Source organism: Nomascus leucogenys, chromosome 9 (genome assembly GCF_006542625.1).
Source record: "Nomascus leucogenys isolate Asia chromosome 9, Asia_NLE_v1, whole genome shotgun sequence".
Lineage (NCBI taxonomy): Eukaryota > Metazoa > Chordata > Mammalia > Primates > Hylobatidae > Nomascus > Nomascus leucogenys.
This window is the reverse complement of record NC_044389.1, coordinates 49,821,614-49,846,949: the sequence shown is the minus strand read 5'-3', so window position 1 is coordinate 49,846,949 and position 25,336 is coordinate 49,821,614. Positions and strand designations below refer to the sequence as shown.

Below are 25,336 nucleotides of genomic sequence, written 5' to 3'. Positions count from 1 at the left end.
TATATACACATACATACACACACACATATCACATTTTCTTTATCCACCCATTGATTGATGGGCATTTGGGCTGGTTCCATACTTTCACAATTGCAAATTGTGCTGCTATAAACATGAATGTGTGTGCAAGTTTGTTTTTCCTATAATGACTTCTTTTCCTCTGGGTAGATACCTAGTAGTGGGATTGCTGGGTCAAATGGTAGATCTACTTTTAGTTCCTTAGGGAATCTCCACACTGTTTTTTACAGTGGTTGTACTAATTTACATTCTCAACAACAGTATAAAAGTGTTCCTTTTTCACCACATCCATACCAATATCTATTTTTTTTTATTTTTTTATTATGGCCATTCTTGCAGGAGTAAGATGGTATCACATTGTGGTTTTGATAGGCATTTCCCTGATAATTAGCGATGTTGAGCATTTTTCCATATGCTTGTCAGCCATTTCTATATCTTCTTTTGAGAACTGTCTGTTCATGTCCTTAGCCCACTTTTTGGTGGGATTGTTTGTTTTCTTCTGCTGATTTGTTTGAATTCTGTGTAGATTCTGGATATTAGTTCTTGGTCAGATGTATAGATTGTAAAGATTTTCTCCCACTCTGTGGGTTGTCTATTAACCCTGCTGATTATTTCTTTTGCTGTGCAGAAGCTTTTTAGTTTAATTATGTCCCATCTATTTATCTTTGTTTTTGTTGCATTTGCTTTTGGACTCTTGGTCATGAAGTCTTTGCCTAAGCCAATGTCTAGAAGGCTTTTCCAATGTTATCTTCTAGAATCTTTACGGTTTCAGGTCATAGATGTAAGTCTTTGATCCATCTTGAGTTGATTTTTGTATAAGGTGAGAAATGAGGATCCAGTTTCATTCTTTTACCTGTGGCTTTCCAATTATCCCAGCACCATTTGTTGAATAGGGTGTCTTTTCCCCACTTTGTGTTTTTGTTTGCATTTTCAAAGATCAGTTGGCTGTTAAGTATTTGGCTTTATTTCTGGGTTCTCTATTCTGTTCCACTGGTCTATGTGCCTATTTTTATACCAGAATCATGCTGTTTGGTGGCTATGGACTTATAGTATAGTTTGAATTCGGGTAATGTCATGCCTCCAGATTTGCTTTTTGCTTAGTCTTGCTTTGGCTATGCGGGCTCTTTTTTGGTTTCATATGAATTTTAGAATTGTTTTTCTAGTTCTGTGAAGAATGACAGTGGTATTTTGACAGAAATTGCACTGAATTTGTAAATTGCTTTTGACAGTATGGTCATTTTCACAATATTGATTCTACTCATCCATGGGCATGGGATGTCTTTCCATTTGTTTGTATCATCTATGATTTCTTTCAGTAGTGTTTTGTAGTTTACCTTGCACAGGTCTTTCACCTCCTTGGTTAGGTATATAACCAGGTTTTTTTTTTTTTTTTTTTTTTTTTTTTGCAGCTATTGTTAAGGGTTTGAATTCTTGATTTGATTCTCAGCTTGGTTGTTGCTTGTATATAGCAGAGTATATAGTGGTTTATAGATTTGTGTGCATTAATTTCATATCCTGAAACTTTGCTGAATTCATTTACCAGTTTTAGGAGCTTTTTGGATGAATCTTTAGGGTTTTTTAGGTATACGATCATATCATCAGCAAACAACAAGAGTTCAACTTCCTCTTTACAGATTTGGATTCCTTTTATTTCCTTTTCTTGGCTGAGTGCTCTGGCTAGGACTCCCAGTACTACGTTGAACCGAAGTGATGAGAATGGGCATCCTTGTCTTGTTCCAGTTCTCAGGGGGGATGCTTCCAACTTTTCCCCATTCAGTATAATGTTAGCAGTGGGTTTGTCATGGACAACCTTTATTACCTTAATGTATGTCCCTTCTATGCTGATTTTGCTGAGGGTTTAATCACTAAGGGATACTGGATTTTGTCCATTGCTTTTTCTGCATCTACTGAGATGATCATGTGATTTTTGTTTTTAATTCTGTTTATGTGGTGTATCACATTTATTGACCTGTGAATGTTAAACTATCCCTCCATCCCTGGTATGACACCCAACTGATCATGGTGGATGATCTTTTTGACATGCTGGTGGACTCAGTCCACTCGTATTTTGTTGAGGATTTTTGCATCTATGTTCATCAGGGATATCGGTCTGTAGTTTTCATTTTTGGTTATATCTTCTCCTGGTTTTGGTATCAGGGTAATACTGGCTTTATAGAATGCTTCAGGGGGGATTCCCTCTTTCCCTATTGTGTGGAATAGTGTCAATAGGATTGATACCAATTCTTTGAATGTCAGATAAAATTCAGCTGTGAATCCATCTGGTCCTGGACTTTTTTTGTTGGCAATTTTTTTATTGCCATTTCAATCTTGCTGCTTTTTGTTCGTCTGTTCAGAGTTTCTATATCTTCCTGGTTTAATCTAGAAGGGTTGTGTATTTCCAGGAATTTATCCATCTCCTCTATGTTTTCTAGTTTATGCATGTAAAGGTGTTCATAGTAGCCTTGAATGATCACTTGTATTTCTGTGGTATCAGTAGTAATATATCCCGTTTCATTTCTAATTGAGCTTATTTGGATCATCTTTCTTCTTTTCTTGGTTAATGTCGCTAATATTCTATCAATTTTCTTTATCTTTCCAAAGAACCAGCTTTTTGTTTCATTTATCTTTTGTATTTTTGTTTGTTTGCTTGTTTCAATTTCATTTAGTTCTGCTCTGATCTTTGTTATGTCTTTTCTTCTGCTGGGTTTGGGTTTGGTGTGTTCTTGTTTCTGTAGTTTCTTGAGATGTGACCTTAGTTTATCTATTCGTGCTCTTTCAGACTTTTTCATGTAGGCATTTAATGCTATGAACTTTCCTATTAGCACCTTTTGCTGTATCCCAGAGGTTTTGATAGGTTGTGTCACTATTGTTCAGACTTTTAATTTGCATCTTGATTTCATTGTTGACCCAAAGATTATTCAGGAGCAGGTTATTTAATTTCCATATACTTGCATGGTTTTCAGGGTTCCTTTGGGAGTTGATTTCCAATTTTATTCCACTGTGGTCTGAGAGAGTATTTACTATAATTTACATTTTCTTACATTTACTGAGACTTGTTTTGTGGCCTATCATATAGTCTATCTTGGAGAACATTCCATGTGCTGATGAATAGAATGCATATTCTGCAGTTGTTGGATAGAATGTTCTGTAAATATCTGTGAAGTCCATTTGTTGTAGGAACAATTTAAGTCCACTGTTTTTGTTGACTTTCTGTTTTGATGACCTGTCTAGTGCTGTCAGTGGAGTATTAAAAGTACCCCACTATTGCTGTGTTGCCATCTATCTGATTTCTTAGGTCTAGCAGTAATTGTTTTATAAATTTGGGAGCTCCAGTGTTAGGTGCATATATATTTAGGATTGTGATATTTTCCTTTTGTACTAGTCCTTTTATCATTATATAAGGTCCCTCTTTGTCTTTTTTAACTGCTGTTGCTTTAAGGTTTGTTTTGTCTGATATAAGAATAGCTACTCCTGCTCACTTTTGGTGTCCATTTGCATGGAATATCTTTGTCCACCCCTTTACCTTAAGTTTATGTGAGTCCTTGTATGTTAGGTGAGTCTCCTGAAGACAGAAGAAACTTGGTTGGTGAATTATTATCCATTCTGCCATTCTGTATCTTTTAAGTGGAGCATTTAGGCCATTTTCATTCAATGTTAGTATTAAGATGTCAGGTACTATTCTATTCATCATGCTATTTGTTGCTTGGATGTCTTTTTTTTTTCCATCGTGTTATTGTTATATAGGTTCTTTGACATTTATGCTTTAAGGAGGTTCTATTTTGGTGTATCGTAAAAATTTGTTTCAAGATTTAGAACTCCTTTCAGCAGTCTTGTAGTGCTGGCTTGCTAGTGGTGAATTCTCTCAGCATTTGTTTGTCTGGAAAAGACTGTATTTTTCCTTCATTTATGTACCTTAGTTTTGCTGGATACAAAATTCTTGGCTGATAATTGTTTTGTTTATGGAGGCTAAAAATAGGACCCCAATCCCTTCTAGCTTGTAGGATTTCTGCTGAGAAATCTGCTGTTACTCTGATAGGTTTTCCTTTATACATTACCTGATGCTTTTACTTCACAGCTCTTAAGATTCTTTCCTTTGTCTTGACTTTAGATAACCTGATGACTATGTGCCTAAGCAATTATCTTTTTGTGATGAATTTCCCAGGTGTTCTTTGAGCTTCTGGTGTTTGGATGTCTAGATCTGTAGCAAGGCTGGGGAAGTTTTCCTCAATTATTCCCTCAAATATGTTTTCCAAACTTTTAGATTTATCTTCTTCCTTAGGAAAAGCAATTATCTTAGGTTTGGATGCTTAACATAGTCCCAAGCTTCCTGGAGGCTTTGTTCATTTTTTAAAATTATTTTTTCTTTGTCTTAGATGGATTGGGTTAATTCGAAAGCCTTGTCCTTGAGCTCGGAAGTTCTTTCTTCTGCTTGTTCAATTTTATTGCTGAGACTTTCCAGTGCATTTTTCATTTCTCTAAGTGTGTCTTTGATTTCCAGAAGTTGTGACATTTTTATTTATGCTGTCTATTTCACTGAACATTTTTCCTTTCATATCCTGTATCATGTTTTTGATTTCTTTAAGTTGGACTTCACCTTTCTCTGGCATCTCCTTGATTAGCTTAATAATTGACCTTCTGAATTCTTTTTCTGGAAATTCAGAGATTTCATCTTGGTTTCGATTGCTGGTAAGCTAATGTGATCTTTTGGGGCTGTTAAAGAACCTTGTTTTGTCATATTACCAGAATTGTTTTTCTAGTTCCTTCACATTTGGGTAAACTATGTCAGAGGGAAGATCTGCGACTCGGGGCTGCTGTTCAGATTATTTCGTCTCATGGGGTGCTCCCTTGATGAAGTGTTCTCCCTCTTCCCCTAGGGATGGGGCTTCCTGAGAGCTGCACTACACTGATGATTATTGCTCTTCTGGGTCTAGCCAACCAGCAGAGCTACGGGGTTTCAGGCTGGTACTGGGGAGTGTCTGCAAAAAGTCCTATGATGTGATCCATCTTCAGGTCTTTCAGCCATGGATACCAGCACCTGCTCCAGTGGAGACAGCAGGGGAGTGAAGTGGACTCTGTGAGGGTCCTTGGTTGTATTTTTGTTTAGCGCACTGTTTTTTTTGTTGTTTGGACTCCAGCCAGGAGGTGGCGCTTTCAAGAGTGCATCAGCTGCCATATTATAGGAGGATGCAAACTTGCCCTGTGGTTGCCTGGTTAAGTATTCAGGTTTTTCAGGCAGTAGACAGGACCATAGAGCCCCCAAGAGATTATATCCTTTGTCTTTGGCAACCAGGGCTGGTAGAGAAAGATCACCAGGTAGGAGCAGGAATAGGTCTGTCTGAGCTCAGACTCTCCTTGGGTGAGGCTTGCTGCAGCTACTGTGGGAGATGGTGGTATGGTTCCCAAGCCAATGGAGTTATGTTCCCAGGGGGATTATCGCTGCCTCTGCTGAATCACACAGATCACCAGGGAAAAGGGGTAAAGTTGGCAGTCACAGGCTTCACCCCGCTCCCATGTAGACTACAGTCCTAAAGGCTGGTCTCATGCCCACTGTGCCTCAGTAATAGGACCAAGTTTATTTCCAGGCAGCCAGTGACCAGGGCTGCGAACTTCCCCAGACCACCAGCCTCTCCACTGAGAAAGCAAGCAGACTCAGTTTTTCAGCATCTCAGGGAGCCTGCAGTGGTGATCCAGTTCCTCCAAATGGTCTGTGCATTCTCTCAGCTTTCCTGGCATGTTCTTGCAGTAGTTCTTGGAGCAGAAGTTCACGATGTGAATCTCCACACACTGCTCTGTCTGAGTGGCAGCTACAAGCTAGTCCTGCCTCCTATCCACCATCTTAATCCAAATCTCCATAGATGCTTTTGCAAGTGACAATACCCCATGCTGCCGAATGACTCTTGAATAGCAAGGCCCACAGAGAAGCAGAGTGGTGGAAGCTTCTTCTCAGAAAAACTCAATCCTAATTATAAATGGCTAAAAAGAAGGCATTATAAAACAGAACCTCCCAGGGTGTTGGTGAAGTCAGGAATGGCACTAAAATGAGCCATCATATTTCCAAGGCAAGCCATATGGCCTGAGAGCTAATAGAGGCACTAGAGGACTTAGAAAGTAAAATCCGCCAATTAATTATAAAATTAGCAGACATACTATTACTTAGCTTAGGTAAACTTGATTTGCTATAGAAAGATATTATCTAACATTCAATATATTTTAAAAAACCAATCCTACCTATTAAAAACTACTTTGGGGGTGGAGCCAAGATGGCCGAATAGCAACAGCTCCGGTCTACAGCTCCCAGCCTGAGCGACACAGAAGACGGGTGATTTCTGCATTTCTGTTTGAGGTACCGGTTTCATATCACTAGGGAGTGCCAAACAGTGGGTGCAGGATAGTCGGTGAAGCGCACTGTGTGCGAGCCGAAGCAGGGCGAGGCATTGCCTCACTCGGGAAGCACAAGGGGTCAGGGAGTTCCCTTTCCTAGTCAAAGAAAGGGGTAACAGATGGCACCTGGAATATCGGGTCAGTCCCACCCTAAATCTGCGCTTTTCCAACGGGCCTGGAAAACGGCACACTAGGACATTGTGTCCCGCACCTGGCTCGGAGGGTCCTATGCCCACGGAGTCTCACTGATTGCTAGCACAGCAGTCTGAGATCAAGCTGCAAGGCGGCAGCGAGGCTGGGGGAGGGGCGCCCGCCATTGCCCAGGCTTGCGTAGGTAAACAAAGCAGCCAGGAAGCTCGAACGGGGTAGAGCCCACCACAGCTCAAGGAGGCCGGCCTGCCTCTGTAGGTTCCACCTCTGGGGGCAGGGCACAGACAAACAAAAAGTCAGCAGGAACCTCCACAGACTTAAATGTCCCTGTCTGACTGACAGCTTTGAAGAGAGTAGTGGTTCTCCCAGCACACAGCTGGAGATCTGAGAACAGACAGACTGCCTCCTAGAGTGGGTCCCTCACCCCTGAGCAGCCTAACTGGGAGGCACCCCCCCAGTAGGGACAGACTGACACCTCACTCGGCCGGGTACTCCTCTGAGACAAAACTTCCAGAGGAACCATCAGACAGCTGAATTTGTGGTCTTATGAAAATCCGCTGTTCTGCAGCCACCGCTGCTGACACCCAGCCAAACGGGGTCTGGAGTGGACCTCTAGTAAACTCCAACAGACCTGCAGCTGAGGGTCCTGTCTGGTAGAAGGAAAGCTAACAAACAGAAAGGACATCCACACCAAAAACCCATCTGTACCTCACCATCATCAAAGACCAAAAGTAGATAAAACTGCAAAGATGGGGAAAAACAGAGCAGAAAAACTGGAAACTCAAAAAAGCAGAGCACCTCTCCTCCTCCAAAGGAACGCAGTTCCTCACCAGCAACGGAACAAAGCTGGATGGAGGATGACTTTGACGAGTTGAGAGAAGAAGGCTTCAGACGATCAAACTACTCTGAGCTACGGGAGGAAATTCAAAACAATAGCAAAGAAGTTAAAAGCTTTGAAAAAATATTAGAAGAATGGATAACTACAATAACAAATGGAGAGAAGGGCTTAAAGGAGCTGATGGAGCTGAAAGCCAAGTTTCGAGAACTAGGCGAAGATTGCAGAAGCCTCAGTAGCACATGCGATCAACTGGGAGAAAGGGTATCGCTAATGGAAGATGAAATGAATGAAATGAAGCGAGAAGGGAAGTTTAGAGAAAAAAGAATAAAAAGAAATGAACAAAGCCTCCAAGAAATTTGGGACTATGTGAAAAGACCAAACCTACGTCTGATTGGTGTACCTGAAAATGATGAGGAGAACGGAACCAAGTTGGAAAACACTCTGCAAGATATTATCCAGGAGAACTTCCCCAATCTAGCAACGCAGGCCAACATTCAGATTCAGGAAATACGGAGAACTCCACAAAGATACTCCTCGAGAAGAGCAACTCCAAGACACATAATTGTCAGATTCCCCAAAGTTGAAATGAAGTAAAAAATGTTAAGGGCAGCCAGAGAGAAAGGTCAGGTAACCCACAAAGGAAAGCCCATCAGACTAACAGCTGATCTCTCGGCAGAAACTCTACAAGCCAGAAGAGAGTGGGGGCCGATATTCAACATTCTTCAAGAAAAGAATTTTCAACCCAGAATTTCATATCCAGCCAAACTAAGCTTCATCAGTGAAGGAAAAATAAAATCCTTTACAGACAAGCAAATGCTGGGAGATTTTGTCACCACCAGGCCTGCCCTAAAAGAGCTCCTGAAGGAAGCACTAAACATGGAAAGGAACAACCGGTACCAGCCACTGCAAAAACATGCCAAATTGTAAAGACCATCAAGGCAAGAAGAAACTGCATCAACTAAGGAGCAAAATAACCAACTAACGTCATAATGACAGGATCAGATTCACACATAATAATATTAACGTTAAATGTAAATGGGATAAATGCTCCAATTAAAGGACACAGACTGGCAAACTGGATAAGGAGTCAGGACCCATCAGTGTGCTGTATTCAGGAAACCCATCTCATGTGCAGAGACACACATAGACTCAGAATAAAGGGATGGAGGAAGATCTATCAAGCAAAGGGAAAACAAAAAAAGGCAGGGGTTGCAATCCTAGTCTCTGATAAAATAGACTTTAAACCAACAAAGATCAAAAGAGACAAAGAAGGCCATTACATAATGGTAAAGGGATCAATTCAACAAGAAGAGCTAACTATCCTAAATATATATGCACCCAACACAGGAGCACCCAGATTCATAAAGCAAGTCCTCAGTGACCTACAAAGGGACTTAAACTCCCACACAATAATAATGGGAGATTTTAACACCCCACTGTCAACATTAGACAGATCAATGAGACAGAAAGTTAACAAGGATATCCAGGAATTGAACTCAGCTCTGCACAAAGTGGACCTAATAGACATCTACAGAACTCTCCAGCCCAAATCAACATAATATACATTTTTTTCAGCACCACACCACACCTATTCCAAAATTGACCACATAGTTGGAAGTAAAGCTCTCCTCAGCAAATGTAAAAGAACAGAAATTATAACAAACTGTCTCTCAGACCAAAGTGCAATCAATCTAGAACTCAGGATTAAGAAACTCACTGAAAACCGCTCAACTACATGGAAACTGAACAACCTGCTCCTGAATGACTATTGGGTACATAATGAAATGAAGGCAGAAATAAAGATGTTCATTGAAACCAACAAGAACAAAGACACAACATACCAGAATCTCTGGGACACGTTCAAAGCAGTGTGTACAGGGAAATTTATAGCACTAAATGCCTACAAGAGAAAGCAGGAAAGATCCAAAATTGACACCCTAACATCACAATTCAAATAACTGGAAAAGCAAGAGCAAACTCATTCAAAAGCTAGCAGAAGGCAAGAAATAACTAAAATCAGAGCAGAACTGAAGGAAATAGAGACACAAAAAACCCTTCAAAAAATTAATGAATCCAGGAGCTGGTTTTTTGAAAAGATCAACAAAATTGATAGACCGCTAGCAAGACTAATAAAGAAGAAAAGAGAGAAGAATCAAACAGATGCAATAAAAAATGAAAAAGGGGGTATCACCACCAATCCCACAGAAATACAATCTACAATCAGAGAATACTGCAAACACCTCTATGCAAATAAACTAGAAAATCTAGAAGAAATGGATAAATTCCTTGACAAATACACCCTCCCAAGACTAAACCAGGAAGAAGTTGAATCTCTGAATAGACCAATAACAGGTTCTGAAATTGTGGCAATAATCTATTGCTTACCAACCAAAGAGTCCAGGACCTGATGGATTCACAGCTGAATTCTACCAGAGGTACAAGGAGGAACTGCTACCATTCCTTCTGAACTATTCCAATCCACAGAAAAAGAGGGAATCCTCCCTAACACATTTTATGAAGCCAGCATCGTCCTGATACCAAAGCCTGGCAGAGACATAACCAAAAAAGAGAATTTCAGACCAATATCCTTGATGAACATTGATGCAAAAATCCTCAATAAAATACTGGCAAACCGAATACAGCAGCACATCAAAAAGCTTATCCACCATGATCAAGTGGGCTTCATCCCTAGGATGCAAGGCTGGTTCAACATACGCAAATCAATAAATGTAATCCAGCATATAAACAGAACCAAAGACAAAAACCGCATGATTATCTCAATAGATGCAGAAAAGGCCTTTGACAAAATTCAACAACTCTTCATGCTAAAAAATCTCAATAAATTAGGGATTGATGGGACGTATCTCAAAATAATAAGAGCTATCTATGACAAACCCACAGCCAATATCATACTGAATGGGCAAAAACTGGAAGCATTCCCTCTGAAAACTGGCACAAGACAGGGATGCCCTCTCTCACCGCTCCTATTCAACATAGTGCTGGAAGTTCTGGCCAGAGCAATCAGGCAGGAGAAGGAAATAAAGGGTATTCAATTAGGAAAAGAGGAAGTCAAATTGTCCCTTTTTGCCGATGACATGATTGTATATCTAGAAAACCCCATTGTCTCAGCCCAAAATCTCCTTAAGCTGATTAGCAACTTCAGCAAAGTCTCAGGATACAAAATCAATGTACAAAAATCACAAGCATTCTTGTACACCAATCACAGACAAACTGAGAGCCAAATCATGAGTGAATTCCCATTCACAATTGCTTCAAAGAGAATAAAATACCTAGGAATCCAAATTACAAGGGATGTGAAAGAACTCTTCAAGGAGAACTACAAACCACTGCTCAATGAAATAAAAGAGGATACAAACAAATGGAAGAACATTCCATGCTCATGGGTTGGAAGAATCAATATCGTGAAAATGGCCATACTGCCCAAGGTAATTTATAGATTCAATGCCATCCCCATCAAGCTACCAAGGACTTTCTTCACAGAATTGGAAAAAACTACTTTAAAGTTCATATGGAACCAAAAAAGAGCCCGCATCGCCAAGTCAACCCTAAGCCAAAAGAACAAAGCTGGAGGCATCACGCTACCTGACTTCAAACTATACTACAAGGCTACAGTAACCAAAACAGCATGGTACTGGTACCACAACAGAGACATAGATCAATGGAACAGAACAGAGCCCTCAGAAATGATGCCGCATACCTACAACTATCTGATCTTTGACAAACCTGAGAAAAACAAGCAATGGGGAAAGGATTCCCCATTTAATAAATGGTGCTGGGAAAACTGGCTAGCCATATGTACAAAGCTGAAACTGGATCCCTTCCTTACACCTTATACAAAAATTAATTCAAGATGGATTAAAGACTTAAATGTCAGACCTAAAACCATTAAAATCCTACAAGAAAACCTAGGCAATATCATTCAGGACATAGGCGTGGGCAAGGACTTCATGTCTAAAACACCAAAAGCAATGGCAACAAAAGCCAAAATTGACAAATGGGATCTCATTAAACTAAAGAGCTTCTGCACAGCAAAAGAAACTACCATCAGAGTGAACAGGCAACCTACAGAATGGGAGAAAATTTTTGCAACCTACTCATCTGACAAAGGGCTAATATCCAGAATCTACAATGAACTCAAACAAATTTACAAGAAAAAAACAAACAACCCCATCAAAAAGTGGGCAAAGGACATGAACAGACACTTCTCAAAAGAAGACATTTATGCAGCCAAAAAACACATGAAAAAATGTTCATCATCACTGGCCATCAGAGAAATGCAAATCAAAACCACAGTGAGATACCATCTCACACCAGTTAGAATGGCCATCATTAAAAAGTCAGGAAACAACAGGTGCTGGAGAGGATGTGGAGAAATAGGAACACTTTTACACTGTTGGTGGGACTGTAAACTAGTTCAACCATTGTGGAAGTCAGTGTGGCGATTCCTCGGGGATCTAGAACTAGAAATACCATTTGACCCAGCCATCCCATTACTGGGTATATACCCAAAGGAGTATAAGTCATGCTGCTATAAAGACACATGCACATGTATGTTTATTGTGGCACTATTCACAATAGCAAAGACTTGGAACCAACCCAAATGTCCAACAATGATAGGCTGGATTAAGAAAATGTGGCACATATACACCATGGAATACTATGCAGCCATAAAAAAGGATGAGTTCATGTCCTTTTTAGGGACATGGATGAAACTGTAAACCATCATTCTCAGCAAACTATCGCAAGGACAAAAAAACCAAACACCGCATGTTCTCACTCATAGGTGGGAATTGAACAATGAGAACTCATGGACACAGGAAGGGGAACATCACACTCCGGGGACTGTTGTGGGGTTGGGGGAGGGGGGAGGGACAGCATTAGGAGATATACCTAATGCTAAATGACGAGTTAATGGGTGCAGGAAATCAACATGGCACATGGATACATATGTAACACACCTGAACATTGTGCACATGTACCCTAAAACCTAAAGTATAATAATAAAAAAATAAAAAAATAAAAACTACTTTGGCAGCCAATAAAATAGATGCCTATTTTTTATTGCAAAGAAGTAAAACTTAAAACTGAAGCTATATTTTACCTTAACTTTCTTGAGTGACATTGTAACTCATTTACATTTTATTAAAAAACCATTTTCCAAGCTGGATTGCTTTAAAGTATAAATTCTACCTAAAGAAATAACTGGAGATGGATATATTACATATATATCTATAAAGTATATGTTTAGGAAGTAGGAAGTTTAAACATAACTGCTTCCTTAATACATAGTTTGCTATCATTTTATAACCACAATAAGTTATAGTCAATAAAAGGTTTTTTTCCTTGTATTACTCTTCAGTGATTTTATAGAGGAGAAATCAGATGTTGGGCAGCGTTCAAGAATACATATTACTTTTCAGTGTTCTCACTCTATGATACCTTGATTTTATCCCACAAAATCTTTTCCGGTGTTTCAAAGTTTTCTGAATCCAATTAGGATTATGGTTTTTATTATTATTATTACCACTCAAACCAATACACCATGCCATTTTTTAAGACAAGTAGAAAAAGCATAAGGCTTAAAAAATCATAATGCATTTGCTAATGCACAATTTTTCACTAATTTTTACTTTTATTCTAGATTTTAAAAATGTGAAATGCTTCACGAATTTGTATGTTGTCTTTGTGCAGGGGCCATGCTAATCTTTTCTGTATCATTCTAATTTTAGTATATGTGCTGCCAAAGACAGCACCTAATGCACAATTTAAAGGGTCATTTATTTGCTGTGTAATTTTGACAAAAAGGTCAATTGTTTCATTCTCTTTGAAGTTCAAGCACTAGTTATTGTTATAACTATAACAATTACATTGTTATAGTTTTATAATAAGTGGTATAAACACGCCTATAAAATAATTGTTTTCTTTTTCCATTTATTTATTTATTTATTTATTTATTTATTTATTTATTTTGAGACAGGGTTACCCAGGCTGGAATGCAGTGACGCAATTACAGCTCACTGCAGCTTTGACCTTCTGGGCTCAAGTGATCCTCCTGCCTCAGCCTCCTGAGTAGCTGGGACCACAAGCATGCACCACCATATCCAGTTAATTTTTTTTTTTCATTTTTAGTACAGACAAGGTCTCACTATGTTGCCCAGACTGGTCTTGAACTTCTGGCCTCAAGTGATCCTCCTCCCTCAGGATTGCAGGTGTGAGGCACCAGGCCTGGCCAATAAATTTTTAATGGGGAAAAAAAGCTTTTTTCTTGTGATGACTAGCATAAAAACATCAGCTATCCATTGCAGAAAAAGTAGGCTTTAAATCAAGGTTTAAAGAAAAATACTGTCAAACATTATCAAATGGTAAATATAAAAAGATAGTAACATTTTTCTAAGTGACAAACTCATTCTTCCTTAATAAATTTTAATTTAGGAAACCAAAATCCAGGTGAGAATATATTAAAGGCATTACTCACATAAAATAAGACAGCATTTGTAATATTTTTGACCCAGCTGAAAGAATAAATAATAATGACTATTTATTGAGGATTTACTGTACTTAGTTATGCATTAATACACATATAGTCTCACTCAATCCTGACAATAACAGTATGAGGTAGATAATTTATTCTTAGCTATGTATTAATTATGTGTATTAATACATAACACACAAATATGTGTATTAATACACATGTATGGCTGGGCGCGGTGGCTCACGCTTGTAATCCCAGCACTTTGGGAGGCCAAGGCGGGCGGATCATGAGGTCAGGAGATCGAGACCATGGTGAAACCCCGTCTCTACTAAAAATACAAAAAATTAGCCGGGCGTGGTGGTGGGCGCCTGTAGTCCCAGCTACTCGGAGAGGCTGAGGCAGGAGAATGGCGTGAACCCGGGAGGCGGAGCTTGCAGTGAGCCGAGATCGCGCCACTGCACTCCAGCCTGGGCGACAGAGCGAGACTCCGTCTCAAAAAAAAAAAAACAAAAAAAAAAAAAAAAAAAAAAAAAAAAATAGTACACATGTAATCGGACTCAATCCTGACAATAACACTATGAGGTAGATACTTTATTTCTCTTTAGATGAGGAAACTAAGCCAGACTCTCTTGCTATACTACAAGAAACGAATTCGTCATACTTTACACCCTTTCACCAAATTCAATGAATTTGTACTTTAATTAAAAGGCAAAGCTACTTTGTGAAAACACTCACTAATTGAATCATAAACATATCTATGATCAGTTTAAACTTGTTCTTTTCTACACTTTAAATTTGAAGCAAAATCAGAATTATTTTATAACTAGCACACATGCATTCAATGCCTAAAACACTGACAGTGATATTGGACCTTGGAGATAAGAGAGAGAAAAAAGGAGTCACGAAGATGCTTTATCTCCTTCGGCTTTTCAAATTGTACTCACTGCTAACAGATATTAGATTTTCCCCAAGAATACTCAAAAAGGTTTCTCTTTTGAGCATATAATATTATCTTTAGAAATTAAATGTATAAATCTATTGTTTCTAGGAGTGTAAGTCCAACACAAATCTTTTTTTTTCTTTTTTTTAAATTTTTTATTATTATACTTTAGGTTTTAGGGTACATGTGCACAATGTGCAGGTTTGTTACATATGTATCCATGTGCCATGTTGTTTTGCTGCACCCATTAACTCGTCATTTAGCATTAGGTATATCTCCTAATGCTATCCCTCCCCCCTCCCACAACCCCACAACAGTCCCCCGAGTGTGATGTTCCCCTTCCTGTGTCCATGAGTTCTCATTGTTCAATTCCCACCTATGAGTGAGAACATGTGGTGTTTGGTTTTTTGTCCTTGCGATAGTTTACTGAGAATGATGTTTTCCAGTTTCATCCATGTCCCTACAAAGGACATGAACTCATCATTTTTTATGGCTGCATAGTATTCCATGGTGTATATGTGCCACATTTTCTTAATCCAGTCTATCGTTGTTGGACATTTGGGTTGGTTCCAACTCTTTGCTATTGTGAATAGTGCCGCAATAAACATACGTGTGCATGTGTCTTTATAGCAGCATGATTTATAGTCCTTTGGGTATATACCCAGTAATGGGATGGCTGGGTCAAATGGTATCTTACAAATAGTCCTCAGGTCTCTTGCTGACTAGTCGTTAGATCACCAAAACCATTGTAAGTAGAAGAAATGCAGTAACCTATTTTTAATTGTAGATTTCTAAGACCGATTTCTTTTTTTTAGCTAAGGTTGTCTATAACATTACTTAGGCCATAAAGTAAACATTGAGGTTTCAGTGATGGAGGCCTGGTAGAAAGTGGTGGAAATGAGTCTCTCAAGAAATAAACAATTCTCAATATTAGCTGAAATTTCTTGGTGGCTCTCAAGCACTTGGGGAAAAACGAAAGGTTGTCCTCATGCTCAAAATAAACACAAATGCCCTACTTTCAAACCAAAGCCTGTAAAAGGGGCAGCTGCCCATATATTATGACTTGTTAAACTAATGGATGAGTATATACTATGTAAAGTAAGCATCTCCATAAACAAAGAGCATTCCGATGATCAGTTTATACATTCGCCTATGCTAAAACCCTAACTTGTAAGGACCCAGAAGTGACTGAGAACACAATACTGGTCAGGGTGATATGCAATTACGATAAAAGTAGGATTTTAGTATTTTAAATGTTTACTTCTTTTCCCCAATCTTATTTATTTAAGAGATTGGGCGGAGGCAAAGGGGTCTCTCTATGTTGCCAGGCTGGAGCACAGTGGCTATTCACAGGCCACTGCAGCCTCAAACTCCTGACTTCGAGTAATCCTCATACTTCAGCCTCGTGAGTAGCTGAAACTACCGATGTGTACCACCATGCCTGGGGTTCCTCAGTCTTTCAATTCTTTCTTTAATTGTTGAAAGAACCACACCAATTACTATGATCACATCTAATAGTCTAAGAGTCTAATATGGAACAAAAGATTCCAAAAATTAATTACAAATAAAAAATCGCTTAGAATTAATATGTCAAGTTTCTTCAGAAAACTTTAGTAAGCTTACCTAGAAAGATTATCATCCTCAGGAGAAAATCTCTGTATAGTCTTGTTTTGAACCAATTTTATGAGATTTTGGAGTGGGGCTCACTTTAGAGGACATGTGATGTAGACAGCAGCAGGGTGAAGAGATTGTCCATACGGTAGGGCAGGGGGAATGAAGGAGTGCACAATAGTGGCTTAGGGCAGGTTATCAGAGCCCATGAGTATGAAGAGGGTGTCCACAGGGGAGACAATGGCAGCCTAGAGCATGGTGTCAGAGCCAGAACCAGATGAGGAGGGCATTTGTGCATGGGAGAGTCTCACAGGGGTTGTTGGAACCCAAGGGCATGGAAAGGGCATCCAGGTGGAAGGCGGTGGAAGTGAGGATCCAGGGCAGGGGATCAGAACCTGAGCAAGGTAAGGATGGTGTCCATATGACTACCAGGACCCAAGTGGAGTGAAGAGGACATCTCGAAGGGATGGGGAGACTGGAGGAGAGGGGAGAATGTAGCAGCAGCCCTGCATGGATTGTCAGAACCAAAGCAGGTGACAAAAGGTATCCAGGTGGAGGCTGAGTGACAACAACATCCCAGGATGCAGTGTAGGATGCTGAGCAGGGTGGTGAGGGCAGCTAAGGAAGGCAGTAGCAATGGTAGTGACTCAGCATAAAGTGTCAGAGCCTGCAGAATGAGGAAGGGTATCTGTGCCATAAAAGCCACAGTGTGGGCTTAGTGTGGGCAGCTGGAGCCCGAGAGGCATGAGAGGAGGGCCTCTATGAAGAAGGCAGAGGCAGGGGCAGCACAGGGTGAGATGTCAGAGCTCAATTGAGGTAGAAGAGCATCCCTATGAGGAGGTTTCCACAAGGGTGCCTCTGTACAAAGTGAGAGAGAACATCCATGTGGGCTTGGCCATGGCCTGGAGCAGGAAGGGAGAGCCCAGGTGAGGTAAGGAGGCATCGTGGGGACTGGTAAAGTAATTAAATATGTCGAGGATAGTGGGAGACAAGTTCCTGACTGTCAGAGAAGGGAGGTACAATTATGGAAAGGGGGAAAACTAGAATGAACCCTGTACTATTAGACTAGAGCCCTGATATTAGACCAAGTACAGTGGCTCATGCCTGTAATCCCAACGTTTTGGTAGGCCAAGGTGGGAGGATCACTTGAGTCCAGGAGTTTGAGACCAGCCCGGGCAATACAGAAAGATCCCATTTCTACAGAAAATAAAAAATAAAAATGAGCCAGGAGTGCTGGTGCATTCCTGTAGTTCCAGCTACTCAGGAGGCTGAGGTGGGAGGATCACTTGATCCTGGGATGTCGAGGCTACACTGAGTGGTGATCATGCCACTGCACTCAATCTGGGTGACAGAGTGAGACCCTGTCTCAAAAAAATTTTAAAAAGAAATATGAAAGTAATATCAGCTCATAGTTTTTAATGAAGACAGAGATAAAGACAGTGATAGAGATAGAAATATGTTTTAAAATGGTATAACTGGTAAATTCAGAATCATTGTGAGTAATTTAAAATCACCTCTGACAGAAGATAAATCAAAGTGATAAAGAATTGAAGAAATTATGGTTTTGAAACACTTATTATTACTTATATTATTATAATTATAAATATCAACAACGAAGAAATAGGTCCAGGTTATTTTTTGGAAGTATTTTACTTTTAAGCAACTGATAATTCCTTTTTTAAACAAATAGAGAATAGAAAAAGTAAAACTTACCCTAACTGACTTTACTAAACTATTATAATATAATCTTTTTGGGAAAACCAGACCATGGGCAGAACAATAAAGAAAAAATATAGTCCAGGTGCAGTGGCTCAAGCCTGTAATCCCAACACTGGGAGGCCAAGGCGGGCAGATCACTTGAGGTCAGCAGTTCGAGATCAGCATGGCCAACATGGTGAAACCCTATCTCTACAAAAAAATACAAAAATTAGCTGGGCGTGGTGGCGCACACCTGTAATTCCAGCTATTGGGGAGGCTGACATGGGAAAATCACTTAAACTCAGGAGGTGGAGGTTGCAGTGAACTGAGATCACGCCACTGCACTCCAACCTGGGTGACAGAGCAAGACCTGTCTCAAAAAAAGAAAGAAAAAAATCCTAATTTCACCTATGAGCATAAATGCAAATTTCTATGGAAAATATTAATAAGCTAAATCCAGCAATTTGTATGTGTGTGTGTGTCTGCATATGTTTACATGTGTGTGAGTGTATGTGTGTGTGGGAACAAGTTGAATTTGTCCCAGGAATGCAATGAAGATTATTTAGCATTAAAAAAGTTATAAACTCAATTCACCACATTAACAGATTATGGGAGAAAAACTATATAGTCATTTAAAAAAATAATAATCTGCATTAAACAAAATGCAACACTAATGCATCACTAAAAAAAAAAAAAAACGGCAAACTAGGATTAGGAAGAAACTTCCTTAGTCTGATTAAAAACAAAACAAAACCGCAGTGAACATAATACTTAATGGTAACATTTGGGAACATATTCCTTAAAGTAAAGAATAAAATGAAGATGGCTGTTAGCATGACTCTTACTGAAAAAGGACCTAGCATGCCTAGTCAATGCACTATGAAAGACACTTGGTATTAAGTGTGGAAACGAAGAAACAAAACTGACTTTATTCACAGATAATATTCTTGCCCACACAGAAAGCCCAGGACAATCAATAAATAACAACCAGAAATAAGAAAACAAATATCATTACAAAATGCAAGTTGTTGGATCCATGATCACTATTCATGAGTCAAGATATTCCTACATGCCAACAATAAACAACTGGAAAACTGAATTTTAAAAATTGAATTCATAATGGCATTAAAACCTTAAAATACCCATGAATAAAAGCATAAAACTGAACATATGGATTTAAAAACACTGATAGATAAACTGACAACTAGAACAAACTAAAAACTGGGGATAAAAAAACACTTTTATTTGGGATCTTAGTATATTACATATTAATGGGAAAAAGATGAGTGTATTTTGGCTCCAAATGACAGAAAACCAACCACCATAAACAACAAAAATTATCATCTCAAAAAATAAGATATTTTGAGGTAAGGCTCATAGACATCATTAAGGATTCAGAAAGTTTTTTTTTTCTTTTTGCCTAGATAGGAAAAATACATAATTAAGAAATAAGCTCCATTTATTGCCTCTTGATATATGTTTGTGATACCTTAGACATTCTGGGATAATAAAGGCGGCTCACTGACATCCTGAAGACGACACAGCTTTGAGCCTTACCTGCTTCAATATTTTTGGCAATATTTGGTAAACTGAACAATATATAACAGGAGACATATTCCAGGGTATTCACTGCATAATTCTTCCTAATCTTACATGCACACACACAGACAACACACACACACGCACACACAAACACACCACAAATGCAACAGCCTAACTAAACATCAGTATAGATTGCATAAATAAATTGTATACTTATGATGTGGTTTAAAGGAATGAGCTAGATCTACATATATCACTTTATTTATTTATGTATTTATTTATTTATTTATTTTTGATATGGAGTCTCCCTCTGTCACCCAGGCTGAAGTGCAGTGACACAATCTCAGCTTACTGCAACCTCTGCCTCCCAGGTTCAAGAAATTCTCCTGCCTTAGCCTCCCGAGTAGCTGGGACTACAGAGGACCACCACCATACCCAGCTAATTTTTGTATTTTCAGTAGAGACAAGATTTTGCCAGCAGTGGAGCGAAGATGGCTGAATAGGAACAGCTCCAGTATACAGCTCCCAGTGTGAGCGACGCAGAAGACGGGTGATTTCTGCATTTCCATCTGAGGTGCCGAGTTCATCTCACTAGGGAGTGCCAGACAGTTGGTGCAGGACAGTGGGTGCAGCGCACCATGCGCAAAACGAAGCAGAGCGAGACATTGCCTCACTCGTGAAGCACAACGGGTCAGGGAGTTCCCTTTCCTAGTCAAAGAAAAGGGTAAGAGATGGCACCTGGAAAATCGGGTCATTCCCACCCTAATACTGTGCTTTTCCAACCGGCTTAAAAAAGGGCACACCAGGAGATTATATCCCGCACCTGGCTCCGAGGGTCCTACACCCATGGAGTCTCACTGATTGCTAGCATAGCAGTCTGAGATCAAACTGCAAGGCAGCAGCAAGGCTGGGGGAGGGGCGCCTGCCATTGCCCAGGCTTGCTTAGGTAAACAAAGCAGCCCAGAAGCTCAAACTGGGTGGAGCCCACCACAGCTCAAGGAGGCTTGCCTGCCTCTGTAGGCTCCACCTCTGGGGGCAGGGCACAGACAAACAAAAAGACAGCAGTAACCTCTGCAGACTTAAATGTCCCTGTCTGACAGCTTTGAAGAGAGTGGTGGTTCTCCCAGCATGCACCTAGAGATCTGAGAACAGGCAGACTGCCTCCTCAAGTGGGTCCCTGACCCCCAAGCAGCCCAACTGGGAGGCACCACCCAGTAGGGGCAGACTGACACCTCACATGGCCAGGTACTCCTCTGAGACAAAACTTCCAGAGGAATGATCAGGCAGCAGCATTTGCAATTCACGAAAATCCACTGTTCTGCAGCCACCGCTGCTGATACCCAGGCAAACAGGGCTGGAGTGGACCTCTAGCAAACTCCAACAGATCTGCAGCTGAGGGTCCTGTCTGGTAGAAGGAAAACTAACAAACAGAAAGGACATCCACACCAAAAACCCATCTGTACGTCACCATCATCAAAGACCAAAAGTAGATAAAACCACAAAGATGGGGAAAAAACAGAGCAGAAAAACTGGAAACTCTAAAAATCAGAGCGCCTCTCCTCCTCCAAAGGAACACAGCTCTTCACCAGCAATGGAACAAAGCTGGATGGAGAATGACTATGATGAGCTGAGAGAAGAAGGCTTCAGATGATCAAACTACTCCGAGCTACAGGAGGAAATTCAAACCAATGGCAAAGAAGTCAGAAACTTTGAAAAAGAATTAGATGAACGCATAACTAGAATAACCAATGAAAAGAAGTGGTTAAAGGAGCTGATGGAGCTGAAAGCCAAGGCTTGAGAACTACATGAAGAATGCAGAAGCCTCAGGAGCTGATGCAATCAACTGGAAGAACGGGTATCACTGATGGAAGATGAAATGACTGAAGTGAAGCGAGAAGGGAAGTTTAGAGAAAAAAGAATAAAAAGAAATAAACAAAGCCTCCAAGAAATATGGGAGTATGTGAAAAGACCAAATCTACGTCTGATTGGTGTACCTGAAAGTGACGGGGAGAATGGAACCAAGTTGGAAAACACACTGCAGGATATTATCCAGGAGAACTTCCCCAATCTAGCAAGGCAGGGAACATTCAGATTCAGGAAATACAGAGAACGCCACAAAGATACTCCTCGAGAAGAGCAACTCCAAGACACATAATTGTCAGATTCACCAAAGTTGAAATGAAGGAAAAAATGTTAAGGGCAGCCAGAGAGAAAGGTTGGGTTACACACAAAGGGAAGCCCATCAGACTAACAGTGGATTTCTCCGCAGAAACTCTACAAGCCAGAAGAGAGTGGGGGCCAATATTCGACATTCTTAAAGAAAAGAATTTTCAACCCAGAATTTCATATCCAGCCAAACTAAGCTTCATAAGTGAAGAAGAAATAAAATACTTCACAGACAAGCAAAGGCTGAGAGATTTTGTCACCAACAGGCCTGCCCTAAAAGAGCTCCTGAAGGAAGCACTAAACATGGAAAGGAACAACCAGTACAAGCCACTGCAAAAACATGCCAAATTGCAAAGACCATCAAGGCTAGGAAGAAACTGCTTCAACTAACGAGCAAAATAACCAACTAACATCATAATGACAGGATCAAATTCACACATAACAATATTAACTTTAAATGTAAATGGGCTAAATGCTCCAATTAAAAGACACAGACTGGCAAATTGGATAAAGAGTCAAGACTCATCAGTGTGCTGTATTCAGGAAACCCATCACACGTGCAGAGACACACATAGGCTCAAAATAAAGGGATGGAGGAAGATCTACCAAGCAAATGGAAAACAAAAAAAGGCAGGGGTTGCAATCCTAGTCGCTGATAAAACAGACTTTAAACCAACAAAGATGAAAAAGAGACAACGAAGGCCATTACATAATGGTAAAGGGATCAATTCAACAAGAAGAGCTAACTATCCTAAATATATATACACCCAATACAGGAGCACCCAGATTCATGAAGCAAGTCCTTAGAGACCTACAAAGAGACTTAGACTCCCACACAATAATAATGGGAGACTTTAACACCCACTGTCAACATTAGACAGATCAACGAGACAGAAAGTTAACAAGGATACCCAGGAATTGAACTCAGCTCTGCACCAAGCAGACCTAACAGACACCTACAGAACTCTCCACCCCAAATCAACACAATATACATTATTTTCAGCACCACACAACACCTATTCCAAAATTGACCACATAGTTGGAAGTAAAGCCCTCCTCAGCAAATGTAAAAGAACAGAAATTATAACAAACTGTCTCTCAGACCACAGTGCAATCAAACTAGAACTCAGGATTAAGAAACTCACTCAAAACCGCTCAACTACATGGAAACTGAACAACCTGCTCCTGAATGACTACTGGGTGCATTACAAAATGAAGGCAGAAATAAAGATGTTCTTTGAAACCAACGAGAACAAAGACACAACATAGCAGAATCTCTTGGACACATTCAAAGCAGTGTGTAGAGGGAAATTTATAGCACTAAATGCCCACAACAGAAAGCAGGAAAGATCCAAAATTGACACCCTAACATCACAATTAAAAGGAATAGAAAAGCAAGAGCAAACACATTCAAAAGCTAGCACAAGGCAAGAAATAACTAAAATCAGAGTAGAACTGAAGGAAATAGAGACACAAAAAACCCTTCAAAAAATTAATGAATCCAGGAGCTGGTTTTTTGAAAGGATCAACAAAATTGATAGACTGCTAGCAAGACTAATAAAGAAGAAAAGAGAGAAGAATCAAATAGATGCAATAAAATATGATAAAGGGGATATCATCACCGATCCCACAGAAATACAAACTACCATCAGAGAATACTACAAACACCTCTACGCAAATAAACTAGAAAATCTAGAAGAAATGGATAAATTCCTCAACAAATACACCCATCCCAAGACTAAACCAGGAAGAAGTTGAATCTCTGAATACACCAATAATGGGCTCTGAAATTGTGGCAATAATCAATAGCTTATCTACCAAAAAGAGTCCAGGACCAGATGGATTCACAGCCGAATTCTACCAGAGGTACAAGGAGGAACTGGTACCATTCCTTCTGAAACTATAGAAAAACAGGGAATCCTCCCTAACTCATTTTACAAGTCCAGCATCATCCTGATACCAAAGCCTGGCAGAGAAACAACAAAAAAAAGAGAATTTTAGACCAATATCCTTAATGAACATTGATGCAAAAATCCTCAATAAAATACTGGCAAACCGAATACAGCAGCACATCAAAAAGTTTATCCACCATGATCAAGTGGGCTTCATCCCTGGGATACAAGGCTCGTTCAACATACGCAAATAAATAAATGTAATCCAGCATATAAACAGAACCAAAGACAAAAACCACATGATTATCTCAATAGATGCAGAAAAGGCCTTCAACAAAATTCAACAACCCTTCATGCTAAAAACTCTCAATAAATCAGGGATTGATGGGACGTATCTCAAAATAATAAGAGCTATCTATGACAAACCCACAGCCAATATCATACTGAATGGGCAAAAACTGGAAGCATTCCCTTTGAAAACTGGCACAAGACAGGGATGCCCTCTCTCACTACTCCTATTCAACATAGTGTTGGAAGTTCAGGCCAGAGCAATCAGTCAGGAGAAGGAAATAAAGGGTATTCAATTAGGAAAAGAGGAAGTCAAATTGTTCCTGTTTGCAGATGACATGATTGTATATCTAGAAAACCCCATTGTCTCAGCCCAAAATCTCCTTAAGCTGATAAAAAACTTCAGCAAAGTCTCAGGATACAAAATCGATGTAATAAAATCACAAGCATTCTTATACACCAATAACAGACAAACAGCCAAATCATGAGTGAACTCCCATTCACAATTGCTTCAAAGAGAATAAAATACCTGGGAATACAACTTGCAAGGGATGTGAAGGACCTCTTCAAGGAGAACTACAAACCACTGCTCAATGAAATAAAAGAGGATACAAACAAATGGAAGAACATTCCATGCTCATGGGTTGGAAGAATCAATATCATGAAAAATGGCCATACTGCCCAAGGTAATTTATGGATTCAATGCCATCCCCATCAAGCTACCAATGACTTTCTTCACAGAATTGGAAAAAACTACTTTGAAGTTCATATGGAACCAAAAAAGAGCCCGCATCGCCAAGTCAATCCTAAGCCAAAAGAACAAAGCTGGAGGCATCATGCTACCTGACTTCAAACTATACTACAAGGCTACAGTAATCGAAACAGCATGGTACTGGTACCAAAACAGAGATAGCGATCAATGGAATAGAACAGAGCCTTCAGAAATAATGCCGCATATCTACAATTATCTGATCTTTGACGAACCTTACAAACACAAGCAATGGGGAAAGGATTCCCTATTTCATAAATGGTGCTGGGAAAACTGGATAGCCATATGTAGAAAGCTGAAACTGGATCCCTTCCTTACACCTTATACAAAAATTAATTCAAGATGGATTAAGGACTTACATGTTAGACCTAAAACCATAAAAACCTTAGAAGAAAACCTAGGCAATACCATTCAGGGTATAGGCATGGGCAAGGACTTCATGTCTAAAACATCAAAAGCAATGGCAACAAAAGCCAAAATAGACAAATGAGATCCAATTAGACTAAAGAGCTTTTGCGCAGCAAAAGAAACTACCATCAGAGTGAACAGG

The 25,336-nt window shown here is 39.8% G+C and overlaps 1 protein-coding gene and 1 non-coding gene across 2 annotated transcripts in view; both read right to left on the bottom strand.

Moving 5' to 3' along the window:
- Window positions 1-25,336, bottom strand: part of SCFD2 (sec1 family domain containing 2) — a 527,816-nt gene that overhangs the window by 372,713 nt on the left and 129,767 nt on the right. The gene's annotated exons all lie outside the window — the stretch shown is intronic.
- On the bottom strand, window positions 13,055-13,161 carry LOC115836873. Its single transcript, XR_004031865.1, has one exon. It is a non-coding gene; the product is annotated as a U6 spliceosomal RNA (small nuclear RNA).